The sequence below is a fragment of the Diuraphis noxia genome, unplaced genomic scaffold (genome assembly GCF_037042655.1).
Source record: "Diuraphis noxia isolate RWA-SAM2 unplaced genomic scaffold, SU_Dnox_SAM2 contig0004, whole genome shotgun sequence".
In the NCBI taxonomy this organism is placed as follows: Eukaryota; Metazoa; Arthropoda; class Insecta; order Hemiptera; family Aphididae; genus Diuraphis; species Diuraphis noxia.
The window spans coordinates 69,154,344-69,171,769 of record NW_028301714.1 but is presented as its reverse complement, the minus strand read 5'-3'; the positions used below and the strand labels follow the sequence as shown (position 1 = coordinate 69,171,769).

At 29.6% G+C, this 17,426-nt stretch overlaps 1 protein-coding gene and 1 pseudogene across 1 annotated transcript in view; one reads left to right on the top strand and one right to left on the bottom strand.

Moving 5' to 3' along the window:
- LOC107164470 (uncharacterized) overlaps positions 1-17,426 on the bottom strand; it is a 273,824-nt gene that overhangs the window by 169,872 nt on the left and 86,526 nt on the right. The gene's annotated exons all lie outside the window — the stretch shown is intronic.
- LOC149056417 (uncharacterized) lies at positions 10,281-12,346 on the top strand (annotated as a pseudogene).

Sequence of the window (17,426 nt, the reverse complement as noted above, 5' to 3'; positions counted from 1 at the left end):
GCACCCTGCGTAGTATTCCAAATATAAATAATAATAATAATAATAACAAGAAATAGAACGTGCAATACCTAGAGCATTAAAATTGTATAAACATATATATAAGTATATATATATATATTTATACAGGTACATACGTAGTAAGTGCATTGACTCATCGTCATTGCGTTTTATCGAGACTTATTACAGAGACTAACGATGTCAGCCATCCGGCATAATGTAGTAAATAATATAATATAATATGGCTTATTATTACAGCAGGTTGAATAAACAGAATTGGTACTACATTAATTAACAGCAGCATTGGTAAACACGAAGAAGAATTATTTATAGCAAAACATTAGGTATTTATATAATATTATATAGATATTATTAAATATTTGGACAGGAAATGAAAAATAATGTTTTTTTTGATAGGTACATACTAAATACATACCTACTATTTATTTACACAAATAAATATTCTTCGTTTCGTATGTTTGGAAAAATATGTGTACAGTTTTTGTTGTATATTATTATCATTTCCGATCTATTCATAATAATTGTAATATTTATGTTTTAAATTATAAAAATAGTAAAAATAATATTCACATATACACAAAATATACACGAGTGTGATATTCGAAAATAATTAGTTTCGAAGGTAGACAGTTTTGATAGAATTCAAAAGCGTATGTACGTGAAGTATGAGAATTCAGGATGGTTTGAGGGATCGACCACTCAATAAAATAGCACATAACCTCATTGACATTATCTCTTTTAAAACTACATTCTTAGGAGAATGAAAAATTATGTTGACTTTGTTCACAAACTATGAATAGTATAATGTCCAGAAATTTCAATCACCCAATCACTCGTAGTATATACCATTTTTTAATTCGACAAGTGACCCTAAGCTTTTCTACATACACTTCGGACGGGAAATAACATATGCTATACATAATATATCATTTGAATGTGCCAAATCAGTGAAATCATTTATATCGTAAATTGCATGATTTCATTTTTTTATACTTTTTAATTAGGTATTTATTTTTTTCGTTAATAATTTAATATATATATATAAACTATTGTAAGTTCTATTACATATAATATTATTCAGTCAAGTCTGGTTAGTTCGAATCTGAAATGGAATGATAATAATTTGACTTGTATATTTTTTTTAAATTGTATACCTCAAACTCAACACCAACAAATTTATATAAAATTACTACTTATATAAAATGTCAATAAGAGAAAAGTTTTGAGGTATAGAGATTATATCTTGTATATATCGTATAGATGTTGTATATATTGTATGATACACCGTCGCTTTTTAAAAACACAGAAATAATTACAGTGTCAGTGCTGCAGACGAGGGTGGTCGAAATAGACAGAGTGGTGGACATAAAACTCGCGGGGACTTTACACCGGAGGGGTTGGCTTAATATAAATATGCTCATCGTCAGGTGCATTAAGAAAGGATTAATGGTTCCGAACGTTGTTATTTGTACGCATTTACTGCATGTAAGATAAAGCCGCCTCCGGGGTACTGGCGGTACTGCACAGGTTGGCGGGAGGCGACAGTGTTGTTTGATTAGTGTCCTGACGAGTGGGTGAACGTGGATTGGAGAAACATACGCAACACGCCGAGTCGAAAGTGGCGGCCGGGTGGGTGGAATGGAGTGGAAGACTATATAATGATAAGTTTTGAAAAAAACCATATTTTAATATATAATTACACTATTTTTGTTACATTCCATGATAAAATTATGTGTATACTCGTATTATTAAAATATCCAGGTACACAGTAAGAATATATCACTCATGCTTCAGAGAGATAAACAATAACTAAAACTCATCTATTTATAATATAATAATTATTAATTATTATATTGTATTTTGTATTCAATTATTATTACTATAAATTAAAGGCGTGCTTATTTTTATTATATCATACGTCTACAGTACCAAAACTTCAAGTAAGATTGCATAGTGTAAAACCTTAAAAATCCAAATTTGTAAATTTCAAAGTTATACATAAACAAGAGTATGACACTTCACATATACAGGGTGTTCCAAATTTCATGTGACAGCAGATTTCAGCATGATCTACTCAAATTAGGAAAAAATGACCTATGTGAAAACTTATTTGAATCGCATACTCTAAACTAATTTGATATTAATTTTTTTTTTTTTTATTAGTTAGTATATTGTACTGTCGGATACGGAGTTCCATCTTAGTTCTTCAAATGATTTCTTAGGGAACAATATTTTATGCGGACCAAAATGTTATTTCTTATATTATTAAAAAAAAAAAAAAAAAAAAACAGTATAAGGTGTAGGCTGAAAATAATTTTATATTATTTGAGTATAATTGGTATAGTGATGACGTAATTATTTAAACCATTTAAATACACTCTGATTATCTATATGTTATTTGATTACTGTCATATCATAAGTTACACACAAGTATGTGTACATAATATAGGTGCACAAAAAGAAAATTTTCAACAGGTAGCTAGTTGATATTTAATAGCATAATAGTTAATATAACTATAATATATAATATATATGACAAGCATTGCATTTCAATGTATATTACCGTCCTAAATTAAGTATAATGTTTTTGTTTATCCAAAACTATCTAATGATTTTGTAATCAATTTTCAAATATTTATTCTAGATAAATAATATACCTATAATTATATTATTTATTATTTAAAAAATACTATTTCTAGCAGTTTGGGTTTGGAATAATATACTTTAAAAATAATTTTGTTTTAAAAAAATTGCCAGTTCTGCAGTGTACTATAATATGTATATCTTTAAATTTTTAGTCGTTTTAGATATACCCAAGTATAGATTCCTGTATTTACAAACAATCAAGTTAGGTGGTATATAAACTCATCAAACGCATATCCAATATTTAAATAAGTGAAATGTTGTTACTATATCATGCATATATGCACTTACTACATATATAATGATGTTTAGTATTTACGAGTGTAAATACTTTGCTATTAAGCTTTGCGTACATTTTTAAAATAAAATTATATTATGCAGTAGTCATCAAAATTTCATACTTTCATCGGAGTTTAAGTGATCATAACTACCTAATTTATACGTTGCATATATATTATTATGTACATATATTAAGTACAAAACACATGATACGCGTCGGTTATTTGAAAATTCTAAAAGCTCTGCACTTAAGTAACTGCAGATTTATTAGTACTGAAAAACGTTTACGAAATACTATACTCGTGGCACTTGAAAGTTATGAAAATGTACTTAGATGCGTAATTAAACAGAAGGAATACATAATTCTATGCTTCTGATAGAATTATTAATAAATATTTACTCGAACTGCCATTCTGCACCGGACGTTTTATAATTTAAAAAACAAATTAAAAACCCTCTCAATATTTAAATGCAGAACAGCTATACATTGTTTATTTTTTTTTTTTTAATCTCAAAACGTATCCGGAAAAGTTTTTTTTATTGAATAAATGTAATAATAAGTCAGTAAAAATTAATTTCGAAAAACGACATTTTATAATATAATATCTTTTTTTTTTATATAAATAATAATAAGCTACGACGGCGGTATATCGAAAATATATAATAATAATAAAAATATAAAAGATATCTTTGCTGAGGGTATATTTGTTATGGTTTGAAGGATCTGTGTTTCGGTTCGACCAGGTGGAAATATTACCACAGACTCGAACTACAGTCGTCGCGTAGTACGCATTAGGGAAAATAAAGGGAAAACCAAAACACCACGGCGCGAATCCGTCATTGTCGTCCGTCTGCCAAGGTTGTGCTGCTGCAGTAGGGTGAAAACCCGATTTATTAAAACGTCCAAAACTTTCGTTAGGCCGGTTAAAAAGGGGAAAAAAAGAAAAAATATATATTACATTATTATTTAGGCCTTAACTCATTTAAGGCCTCGAGGCGTAATTAAAACCGGAAAAGATACTTTACTACTATACACCCATCTATACGCATATATATATAAGACACGCGATCCTTAAGCAGAGGAGTAGTATTATTATTTCGAGTTGTCTTTTGTTATATATTTCAAATTAAAATTCTCCCGAATTATAGTTTGCGTGAGTGTACGTTTACGTATATATGTGAGTGTATGAGTAGGTATTTAAGAAGCTTACGGAAATCGATTAATACAGGGACGAATGAGTCTCATCTTTATAATATCACAATAATAATAATAATAATACGATAAAGACTCTGGTGCATATTATACACAAATATATGACTACTGCATGTATATATGAGTCATACACTACTATCGTATCCATCATATCTCCGACTAAGGCAAAACAGTTACAACACATCAAAACTTAAAATATTCCGAAAATACATTAAATCTTAATCTCGTATTACTATATATACATGTGTGCGTGTGTGTGTGTGTGTGTACAAAGACGTAGCGTTGACGAAAATAAACCATGATTATACTATTTATTCACGAGTTTTGGTGATAAGCCCGCTAACGCTAAGACCTATATTATATAAGTTTATTTCAAACAGCTTTGGAGTATAGCATTACATCGTAAGCTACCCTTAAAAACGGCACTACTGTGCGACACGTGGCTCCAAATACCTACAATAAACCGAAAATCTATATTATATTCCATATTATATTATTATTATAATATTATTGCTATCTAAATCCAACAGTTAAATATTTGATCTCCACGCCAACTCATTCGTTCGAGAATTATGAATAAAATATATCATCAGTTTGTTTTTTGAGTGTCACTTATTTTAAAGATAATTAATAAACAATGTTTAGGTGAAGATTTAATTTAATTTTTATACCTATCGCGTTTTATCACAATGTATAGTACCTACTTTATATCTCCCCTATTATACTATTAAAACTGCTCACTTCCACCTATACGACCGTTACCTTACAAAAATAATTTATGAATACGTTTGGATACCAAATATTTGGCTAAATGCTTAGCTCACGTACAATAAACGATATAGATATAAACACAGGCTACAATAGTCACACACTCGCCCACCTGCAGCAACCGACTGGCGCGCGTAAAGATAATGTTTTAATGTTACGATAAAACTACGCACCGGGTGTTGTATACGCACTGAAAAAGCTCAAAACACAAACAAAGTCGTCAAGCCCCCCCCCCTCCCTAAACTCGTTTTCGTACTATACCACTAAACAATATTATTATTACGTTATAATACACTATACTTTATATACCGTGTTAACACACAGTCAACACAAAAAAAAAAATACAAATACAAATACAAATAACGTGCGTGGAAAAATGTAACAATGGCCGTAGGAAATTTTACGAGAAACAATAGAGCTAACTACTACGTTATCTAACCATGTGGTATTATAGCTGGTATATAATATTAGGTATATACCGCGGAGGGTGTGGTATGAACGCGTTCGAGGAGAATGACGCCGTGGCGGGGAAACACAATTTATGGTCATCGGCTGCGTCACGGAATCTGACTGCGGCAACTCTCGACGTGTGGGAAATACACGGCTGTTCGTAGCTTTTTGTTTCAATTATTATATATATTTATCATCATCTATACGCGTGATATCCGTACGGAACGACAACAACGACAACTGCAATAATCGAACTCAAATGCGACGACGACAACGTAGCTTTATTATATTATTTTACTCGGAAAATCGGTCGGGAGGGGCAAAATATGTTTGTTTCAAAAGAGAAGCCGCCGACCGGACGACGGACTACACGGATGTCTGGCATTCTACGCGCGCATAATACGCATCTACCTTTATACATGTATATGTATGTATGTATGTGGTACAGTGCGAAAGAGAATAGACAGAATTCCGTTTGAGTTTCGTAAAATGCCTTTTGACACTATATATATAATATGCTACTTACTGCTGAACGAAGGAAGGGTAAAATATATTATTATTATTATTATTATTATCATTGCATCGTCGTCGTCCTGTTGCAGGTAAAAGTGGAAGTAATCGGCCTCGGGGAATAACGAGACAATTTTTTACAATATCATATTAAATTACGAATAGAGGTACGACAGAAAATTGCGAAACTCGGAATCTTATTATACAGCGACGATTGTGTGTAACTCTAACATTGCTAAAATTAATATATAATATGCACTAATAAAAAGTAAGGAATATTTAGGATTACGGTTTATGGGTAAACCGGATAAGCGAAGATTTAAGTGCTAAACACGTAGAAATAAGCACAACAATTTTTAAAACAATTCTAATTAAAATATGTATATAATCCCACCCTTCATCTTAAGAAATTTGCAAAATATAATTTATGAAAAATTTTCTTTGTTAGTTAATTCTGTTGAAAACGGATTTGTATGCTACTATAGTGTTTTTCTACGTTCAGTACTGATATGCAATTGCTGTAGATCATTAATATATTAATTTAAATTGCAATATAATATGTATTGATACTTTTGCTACTTTCAGATTGTATTTATATCGGTGTGGTATATTATAATAATATAATACATCAATACGATATTAGTATTATTAGTTTATTATTCAATTATATATTTTCATACATGACGCCATCAATGTACCATAGCGTGAAACGTTCGTTGATTTAGATTATGAAAATATTATTTCAACAATTTAACTAAGAAAAAATGAACATAACTCGATTTAAAAATGCACCAAAGGAAAACTTTGTCTAAAAATTAAAAAAAAATCAAATTACAAACTTTTTCTTTCTTTCGATGTCGACTTAACTGCTCAAGTTTTTAGTATAACTTAAAATATTATTACTCACCCACGAGCAAGTACCAAACATGCATATATAATAATAATGTATAACTTATATACGTTATACGGTGCACAATATATACGTATATTGTATATAGCGTATAATAGCGCTTATATTATTATATTTTATAGCCCACTAAATATTTCACCCAGCAAGCCGGATGGCTTTAGCTAACTACCTAATATAATACTTTAGGACCGATTTTAAATATTTTAAAACAGCCTCAGTCGCTCAGTATTATTACTATCTTCATCGCGTGCTTATTCGACCGTGTCCGGTTGAACCGTTTATTCGTATATACATTATATAGTATAAAGTATGTGCATGGGACTAAAATAATATATTAAATATACTTCCGGCTTTTGATCTTCGACGGTCCCCGGATGTTTACGCGTGCGAGAATAGTCAGAAAAAAAAACAATCTATCGGGCAATTTAGTTCACGCGGAGAGAAGCGGCTGGCATACATTTTTAATGCTCGCGAATCCTTTGAAGACGCGTGAATATAATATTACCATTACCGGTGACGAAATCGGACTCGTCGAGCCTTGACCGGACGGAGAAGATCAAATAATAATAAACACTTTGACGCTAATTTTAAATTTTAGATCGAATCGTATCGTCTATTGTTATTAATAAAATAACTTATTACTAATACACACGTATATATTTAGAATTCGGCACGCGAAAGAGCGAAATAATTGGCCACCGCCCTCAGCTTCTGCGGTATCAAACGGTAGTGATGCGTAGGTATATACCACATACGTGTTGACTTATATTTTGACGAGATAAGAGTACCTATTTTATACCTACTAATATTTTGTTCTTATTAAATTATTAAATTATTTCATACTAGACAGACGCTCGCTCGCAATAATAATAAATAATTATATAAAATATACCCACCCTACTAAGCGTCTAGATCTAAATTGGTCTAGAGACCTTTTCTCAAAAATTGAACATAAATATAAGATTCATGTAAAGGTAGGTATAGCTCTATACTGTGAGCCTCCCTTTGCACCGACCCGTCACTGTCATTCCACCCTCAAATTTTCTCATTGCACATATAATATAGATTGTAAATATTCAATAATAACGTTATTATATGTATAAAAAAAAATGTGTACATACTATACATACTATGTATACTCGATCTCTTTTATTTATTCCGCAAAAAAGCTAAATTAACTGCACGATGGTTTTTTTATACGTGATATTGTTGTTTATGACAAATATATTACTCACCTAAACGAAGGTTATAATATTATATACTATACATTATCATATCTGCAATATCAATACGCTTTTTTCGGACATGTACGTAAATCAAATACATATACATAAACAATCGTTATAAAAAATAACGTACTACATAGGCTACACACACAACAGTATTTGTGTATTAAAAGTAAATTAAAAAAACAATACCAAACAATACATACTGTGTAGTGTGTATACAGTAAGTATAAAAAAATCGAATCAATAATGCTGAAATCCGATTACTTGGATGGAATAAACATTTGGAGAACCCAAACCAAAAGTTTAACCAAATAACAAGAAAACTCAACAAGTTATTGTGGATTTTGCTAAATCTAATAACTAAAAACTACAACACTATAGAAACACTATTAATTCATGTTAATAAAAGATTAAAAATTGGAATAACTGAATCGTAAACACACCCATGACTATTTCATGGCCAAAAATGCTCACTACTAACCTGATTAAAATCAAACATTTGCATTTATTGTAAAATAAAGTATATGACCTATATACACTACTAAATTCTTATGGAAATGAAATCATACGCAAAAATGGAATTTCGAACAGAGAACATTTTCCATAATATTCACGTATTTGCTGTAGGCACCAAACGCCGACATTTTGTGGGAATATAATTAATATAATATCATTCCAAGTAGGTCAGCTTTATTATAATTGTTTAACACATAAACTTTACCGTGAATTTTAATATAAATGATAAGAAAAAACCTTTTATGGAATCTTGGGCATAACATATAGTAGTATTATCCTATATACTATTACTAAAATATTATAATGAACTTAAAACAACACTATACAAACTCCAGTGGTCTGTGGTTATTAATTTTCGATTGAAATGATTGCACTCCAACTTATAAATTCAAATAGCTCGTGCAGACGCATAAATCAATGATATTCAAATTGTATGTATAGGGGTTGTTCAAACGGGTTTTCAAATTCTGTAAACGTGCCAAGAAAATATATCAATTCGAAATTCTATTCATCGTATTCGTATTAAAATAAAACACTTACGGTTTCATAAAACAATAATAATAATATTTTGTAGAAAAAAAATCATTTGATATTTTTTTCATTTCGACTATTGCTTTTGAAATTTAAATATCGCCATAACAAGTTAGTTTCTAATAATATGAATTGATCTATAACTTAAAACACGTTAAACAGTTGATATAAGTGCGATAAAAATAATGTTTAAAGAACAAAGTTAACACGAACTACAAAACTATGACCCTAAATAGTGACATTCATTGTATAAAAATTATTTTTAAAGCTATTATTAGTAATTATATAAATATAATGCAATGAAAAAAAAATTGATAGAATATATGGATATTGGATGTAAATTATGTAAAAAAATAACCATTCAATCAGTGCATTGATAAAATATTAATGATGTTTTTCGAATTAAAATTGTTTTAATAAGTTTTTGATTTAACAAATTCTTTAGTTTAATCAATTTTCATTATTTTCTAACTTGTCCAAATGAAAAAAAGTGTTTTCCAAAAAAATTTTTTTTACCTTTGTAAGTTGATTAAAAAGGTCTTTGGAAAAATAAATAAAAATTTTATTTGTTAAAAGCACATTAAATTTAACATTTTGTAATAAGAAAATATAATATAATATATAGGTAAGCACTCTATATACTTTTTAGTTTATTATTTATTACCTACTAATACAAATTCAATCAATAAATATGAAATTGCATCGAGTGTTAAATGATTTTCCATAAAATTAATAGAAAAATAACAAATATAACATAATATATTGTAAGCTGTTTAACTATTATAACTATTATTATTATATTATATGAGGGTAAGGTAATTTTGTAGATGTTGAGCAGCAATTATAGGATCAGCATTCGTAGATATCGCGTGGGGGGTTGATCAGAAGCGTATATATTATTTATTAATTAATTAATTTACGGAATAAAAATTCCTTATTTAGTACAGCACACAACAATAATGCAATAATTTAACATAATTAACATTTACAATGGGCGATGGCCCAAAAAAAGAAAAAAAATACAGCAAAATTACAGGTACAATAAATATCTATAAATTATAATAATTAGGAAACAAATAAAATTATATACATCATATAAAAAAATTATAAAAAAATACTACAATGTCAACAACACCAAATTAAGGTGAACAAAGAAAGGTGGGGTCCTCGTTATCCAAACGCATCACGGTTTGTTTCTACCGTAATTGGTGCGATGGAAAGGTACTTTAAAAGGAGCTCGAGAGCTTGTGGAATGATGTGGAACTTTAAAGTTTACTTGTGCGAGCAGTGAAGGGACATTTATAGAACCACCGATTAACTTATTATAAAAGATAGGAGGTAGTTTTCCTCCTTGTGGAACTCCTGCATACATTTTGGCTATACTGGAGAGTGGAGAGTTCAACACCAAAGCGAGTGCTAAAGTACCGATCAGAAAGATATCATTTAATAATTAGATAATAAGTTGGATGTAAGAATTTTTTTAGTTTGAACAAGAACCCATCATGCCATACACAATCAAACGTCTGTGAAATGTCTAAAAAAGCACATATGCAATAAGATTTTTTTTCAAGTGCATATGAAATGGCATCGACAACTTTGTGCATTTAGTGAATTGTTGTCTGTTTAGCAACTTCAGCTGTAATTAGATCGAATCCAGGAGATTTATTATGAGGGTATTTATTTATAACGTATATCACTTCATTTGGAGTTAAGTGTTTGACTGGTAGAGTAACTGGAAGAGGAAAATTTAGAGACTCTTCCACGTTCCACGTTCCACGATATTTATGGTTTCGGGAGAGAAGATATCAGAATGAGGCTGAAATATATCAGATATTCATTTTATATTATTAGTAATTACCCAATAAATCCATAATTTACAATTGTTCAGAACATAACTAGTCATTATAGTAAATGACCGACAAGGCGACAGCGCCAACAAGTACATAGAGCATTTACATCCAATTCATTCCTTCGTCTAGCATTCGAGTATGGGCCCGATATTGAATATTACGCTCATTCGAAAGTAGAGATTGGTGCTATGGACAAGGAATGTCTGCATTGTAATGCGCTGAAGTTCAAAAGTGAGCCAGCCGGTATGTATTGCGCGTCAGGAAAAGTGCAACTACCGGAAATTAAAACCCACCTGAACCATTGAACGGTTTACTTATCGGTACGGATCCAGATTCTTACCTGTTCCTGAAGTCAATTCGAACATTCAATTCATGTTTCCAAATGACATCGTTCGGAGCAACAATTTGTCAATTGGTCAACAATTTAATTCAACATTCAAAATCAAAGGCCAAGTTTATCATAGAGTGGGCTCATTGCTACCAATGCCAAACGAAATACATGCATTTTTACAAATTTACTTTATGGGCGGTGAGGACTCCGAAAGCGCACTTGCCAATCGCGTGGATGCCCGTTGTAGTTACAATAACCTTAATTCACCTTTTGCCAGACGCATCGTCGGTGATCTGGACGCTTTATTGAATGAGCACAATGAATTGTTGAAATTATTCAAATCACACATGCACAAATTACAAAGTAACAATCACGCAATTGTCATCAATCCTGATAAAACACCAGCTGGAGAGCACATTCGTAGATTCAATGCACCTGTAGTTGACGACATTACTGGAATCATGGTTGGCGAACGTACAGCTACACGAGAAATCGTGATTCGAAGAAGAAATAATAATATTGAGTTCATTGCTGATACACACCGTTCATGCCACGCTCTCCAATATCCTCTAATGTTCTGGAAGGGACAAGACGGATATTGCATAAATATTAGACAACGGGATCCCGTAACAGGTACTTCATTCATTGTGAACACTTAATTACTTAATTTGAATTAATATTTATGAATATATTATTACAGGAGACGAAACAGACAAGAACGTTAACTCGAAAGCTTATTATGCGTATCGTATGATGATTAGACGCGGTCAGGACAACGTCATTCTACGGTGTCACGAGCTTTGCCAACAATTCATGGTCGACATGTACGTGAAGATAGAGACCGAACGACTACGATATTTACGAAATAATCAAAAAAAGCTGCGTGCGGAGGAATACATTCACTTGCGAGACACTATTTTGTGCAACGCCGACACCACTGAAATTGGTAACTCTATCATTCTACCATCATCGTACATAGGCAGTCCACGTCATATGCAAGAATACAGCCAGGATGCTCTAACTTACGTGAGCGAATACGGCCGACCATGTTTATTTATCACGTTCACATATAATCCAAAATGGCTGGAGATAACATAATAACTAATAAGTAATAACACTATACACGGCTTACGAAAATGCCAAAAAACAAACTAATACGCGGGCAACGCCGTGTCGGGACAGCTAGTTTTCTATAAAAACATTAAAATAAATTAAAAAATGAAATAATTGTAGGTAGTTCTTATCCCTCTACTTCTTATTATAAAACCAGAATTTTGTTATTTCCATTATTTCGTAACCTAATTCAATTACTTTATTAATTCTTTTAGTATAGAAATAACTTTTGAAACTGCTGTTGTAATTGAACTAATTCTTGTTAAAATATTCCAGATATCCAAATTTCCTGATTTTTTATCCATCTGGTTGCAGTTATAAATAAGTATTGAGTTTTCAATTCTATTAATTTTCCCTTCCATATGAATACTAAAACTAGAATTATAACTAATAAGTAATAACATTTTTTATTCATCTGATGTATGCTGAAGATCGATTTGACAATTATGGCATCCATGGTGTGAACAGTATTGATTTAATTATTGAATTCAAGATAATAATATTTGGGCTTGGATTTCATTCTAGTGGATATTCTATGGGTCTTCAATATATGACTGCAGTTTCGTCGTATTGATTGATTATTATCGATTGAAATATATGTTCCAATTTCAATTAAACTATTAAATGTTTGTTCATTTGTTCAACTTAGGCCGATTCTTAAATCCAAACTTTCAATACACACTAAGTCCACATTGTACAAATCTCTACTTAGACCCATCTGGGCGTATGGTATGCAAATCTGGGGATGTGCCAAACCTTCCCAAGTCCGCACTATCCAAGCTACCCAATCAATCACTCTCTGGCTAATAGCCTCGGCCCCATGGTATGTAACAAATGAAACCCTACACAATGATTTAAGAAATCCAACAGTTGACCAACTAGCTAAATTATACTATAACAGATTTCACTCCAAACTGCAACACCATCCCAATCCTTTAGTCACTCACCTAGCACCACGTACTCTTCCTGACAACCCACCACGCCGACTTAAAAGAAATTGGTGCCGTGACCTATTAAATTAATGAACAAAAAATAAATTACTAGAGGGTACCATCGCTGGATGATTTCCCTCATCATGTGCCTCGTGTGTATTTTTTTTATGTATATAGTGTTATATCAGTTATCTATTTTACTTATTGTGTCATGTAATGCAGATTGTAAATTTTCTAATAAAAAAAAAAATAAAAAACTATTATTTATTTAAATTATTTAGATTCATCGCAAAAACCAAAACTGAATGAACTTATCTGAAAATAAACAATTTCTACTAAATTGTACTATACAATAAACTGTTTCGTTTAATTTGTTTCAAAAAATGGAAAAATAATTAATGTACGGTAAACAACTAATATTAGTCAAGTTTCACAATTCAAATATTATTTTAGTCATATTAAATATATTACTATGAATAAGCTACTTTACTATTATGATATTCAAAAGACAGTAAGTAATTTATATCTTGGTAAATATTAAGCATTTATATATTATATATTATGCATATGTATAATACGTATATATACTATTATCTACTATCTATTTTTTATTATTTATCTATTATTATCTAATTGTTTAATATTCCATTTGTTTTAAGCATAACTCACATAAGCCTTACTATAATGGTTAAATAATTATTTACATATAATTTATAAGTACTGTATTCGAGATAACCAATTGTGAATGATAAATTAATTTTTATATTTAATCTGTGATTTATGAACCAATAGCTTACACGACATTTACATTTGTACAATTTTATTACGGTTATTTACTTACAACAACAAAATAATAATAATAAATAAAACATTTTTTTTTTTTTACATATACTAAATTATGCGAGGGGCACACACGTGTCATTTAATTTATCAAATTTATTCTTTTATTCATATCCAGTAAAAAAATATCCAAATTCACGAAATTATTTTAACAACTTTATAAAAATTTGTCTACTACATTTTGTTTTAGATTTAATTTTCTATCAGTACTATAGTATTATATGAAAACAATAAATATAAATAATTGAAATACGATTAAAATAAACGATGTCCATATTTTGAAGTATTAAAAAATTATGAGCTCTGATTACTAACTAGATACATAAAAATGTATACATACAATATAAATAATATACGTGAAATCAATTTAATTAAGATAAAAACAATGCAGATAATAATAATAATTAATAGCTCAATTGATTGTGTTGTATTACTGTATTGAAATTAATATCCATCCATATAACCCTAATATTTATGTGAATTTTTAGTGACTTTATATTATTTAATGTCATGATGAACGTTCTATATGTACACATTACACGTTATTATTTCGGCATTTACAATGAGTGCATACATTTATATAATATAAAGATGGGGTGATTAACCCCTCCATAATGGAAATCGAAAAAAGTCGACCGAGAGGAAGGCCTAAGCAACGATGGGAGTATCGAGTCAAGGCAGACCTCAGATTGTTGGGAGTTATGAACGGAGAAGAATTGGCAGAACACAGAGAAGCATATGGAGGGAGATATAGTTGAAGCGGCGATGGGCCTAAATGGCCAAGAATAAGCTTAAAAAAAGGGGAGGTTTACAAAAATAAAATGATGGCCCAATATATACACAAACATAATATATAATAACTCTTTCTGTAACCGACAAAAAAATAAAAATAAAAAAACGATGATTGACATGATTTAAATATAAGTACAAATATATTTTGTGACTTTTTTCTTTTATATCACAAACAAACGGATCACTTTAGCACGACGTTTGGAATAAGCGTGCGACGTTATTTTGGATATTGGCCAAAAATAATACAACACCATCCGGAGTGGCAATAATAACCGACTTTTATTTACTTTCGCGAGTACACACATAGAGACACACTCGACAGTTGGCATAAGTCCATCGAACAAAAGAGCTGTGACTTACCGTTCGGAAAGAGAATCGATGAAAAATAATCATAAACATACGTTTATTTCATTCTTCATTACGAACCTTATCGAATAAAAAACTTATCGACGGCCAAAATATGCAGGACATCTATCGATACCCGCAGCACCTCTGAAATATGCATTAAGGGGTGGGAGGAAGGGGTAAATTACTATAAAAAATCTATTCTTCCGGATTGACGTGATCGTGTACCTTTAATATTACGTCTTTGTCCCCTTATATTCCGTCGTGTGAGTACAATTTGAATTGTATTTTTTTGACACTTTTAAAATTTTAAACATTTATAAAGATTGCTTTGCGTTATCATTTTAACCCAGTTAGGGATATTATTCTTTAAAAAATAGGTATATATACATTTATACAGAGTGATTCTTTTACTCACCTCCTTTTTCTTCAATAATGCAGTTATTAAAAATCTGATTTTTGGAATTTCCAAATATATTTATAGACCATATTTTCAAATTCTGTTTTTGTACTAGAAGTTTCTTGTGAAAATAAAGCGTTATTTTTCAAATGTGAATTCTCTTTTCAACTGTGAATGATTAAGTGAATCATTTTTCTGAATATTATAATAAATCGAACTAATCAAAATCTTAGTTTCGCTAGCTAATTTGTGTCGTCATCATAAGGTACTCCATGTTTAAAAATCAAAAATTTTAGTGTATTTAAGAATTAAAAAATCTCAATCTAAATAATTTATTATTAAAGGAAAAAATTTGCGAAGAAGCATGCTTGAGAATTACTCTGTATATTTACAGTTTATAGTAAGTTATACCTTGAATACACACATCCCAGGGCCCAAATTACGTAACATTTACTCAGTGTTGATCAATAAATTGCGAGAGATGATTCAATCTCTATATTTTCATTTTCTCTATGTTGTTCATCACAATATTAATTATACGCAAACCCACAACAAACAGCAAACGGTCAATGCAAACTAATATAGTTTGAAAACAATAATTGAAATTAAAATATTATCGAGATCGCGTTCAAACCATTGTATTTACATTTTTCAGTTTGTTAAAAAGCTTATAACCATTCAACAAAAAAGTATATTCATTTTCTAGTGCTTTAGGCGTGACCGATGTCATAAATATAGATTTTAAAATAACAGAGAATTCGTTTTAATTTTTATAACAATATGATATAAGTAATTTTTTTTTTTTTAATATTCATTGTATAAGAAAAATTGTACAATAAATTAGTTACAATTTATTATAGTTTATGTTTTCCATGATGTATAATATAGGTATATATCATGAAAAATAGTTGATTTAAAATATTATAGATTGAAAAATACAATTCTATTTTACTCTATGGGATTAATAAAAAACAAATTTTATCGGAATGATTTAAAACTCTACAGAGTTAAATAAAGTTTCACAAGTCAAATCACTATTACATGTTATATAATTATTACATTTACATTATAATCAATGAATTTGGTTTCATGTTTTAAAAATAATAAATGGCAACGATAAACGGGTAGGTACCTAAGTGTTTTAGTAAAAAAATATTATTTTATGTTTTTTTTTTTTTTTTGTTTTGTAATATTTTAATCTTTGTATTGTTTTGGCAGAATAAAATGTAAACTACTATAAATAAAACAATCGCTAAAGGCAATAATGATTTATGTAGACGGCAATTATTATTGCAGTTAGTGTGCTAATTCAGTTATAAAATAAATAGTGATATTAAAAACATCTTACAATTTTAATAAACCAATGTCGACTACATGTTTATATAATACCTATACAGAATACAAAATGTAACACAACAACACAACAAATTAAATTATTGTTATTATAATATATTATTATAGTTTTTAAACGATTTCCCCACAAATATGGAATAAATGCACTATTTTTTTATACTTATGCTAAAAATTATAATTTGTATTAAATATTTTTTGTAAACATTTTAGAAAAAAAAAAATGATTATGGTAAAAAGTTTATTTAAAACATGTAATTGATTATTAGAATTTAAAGCTAAATTAACTTGAATGCTAATCAATTTTTGCAAAAATATTTTTTTTGGTAATTTTCAGACATAATAGTAAATCTTAAATTACAGGTATATATTATTATTCATATAATTTTCATGATACTTTTCATAC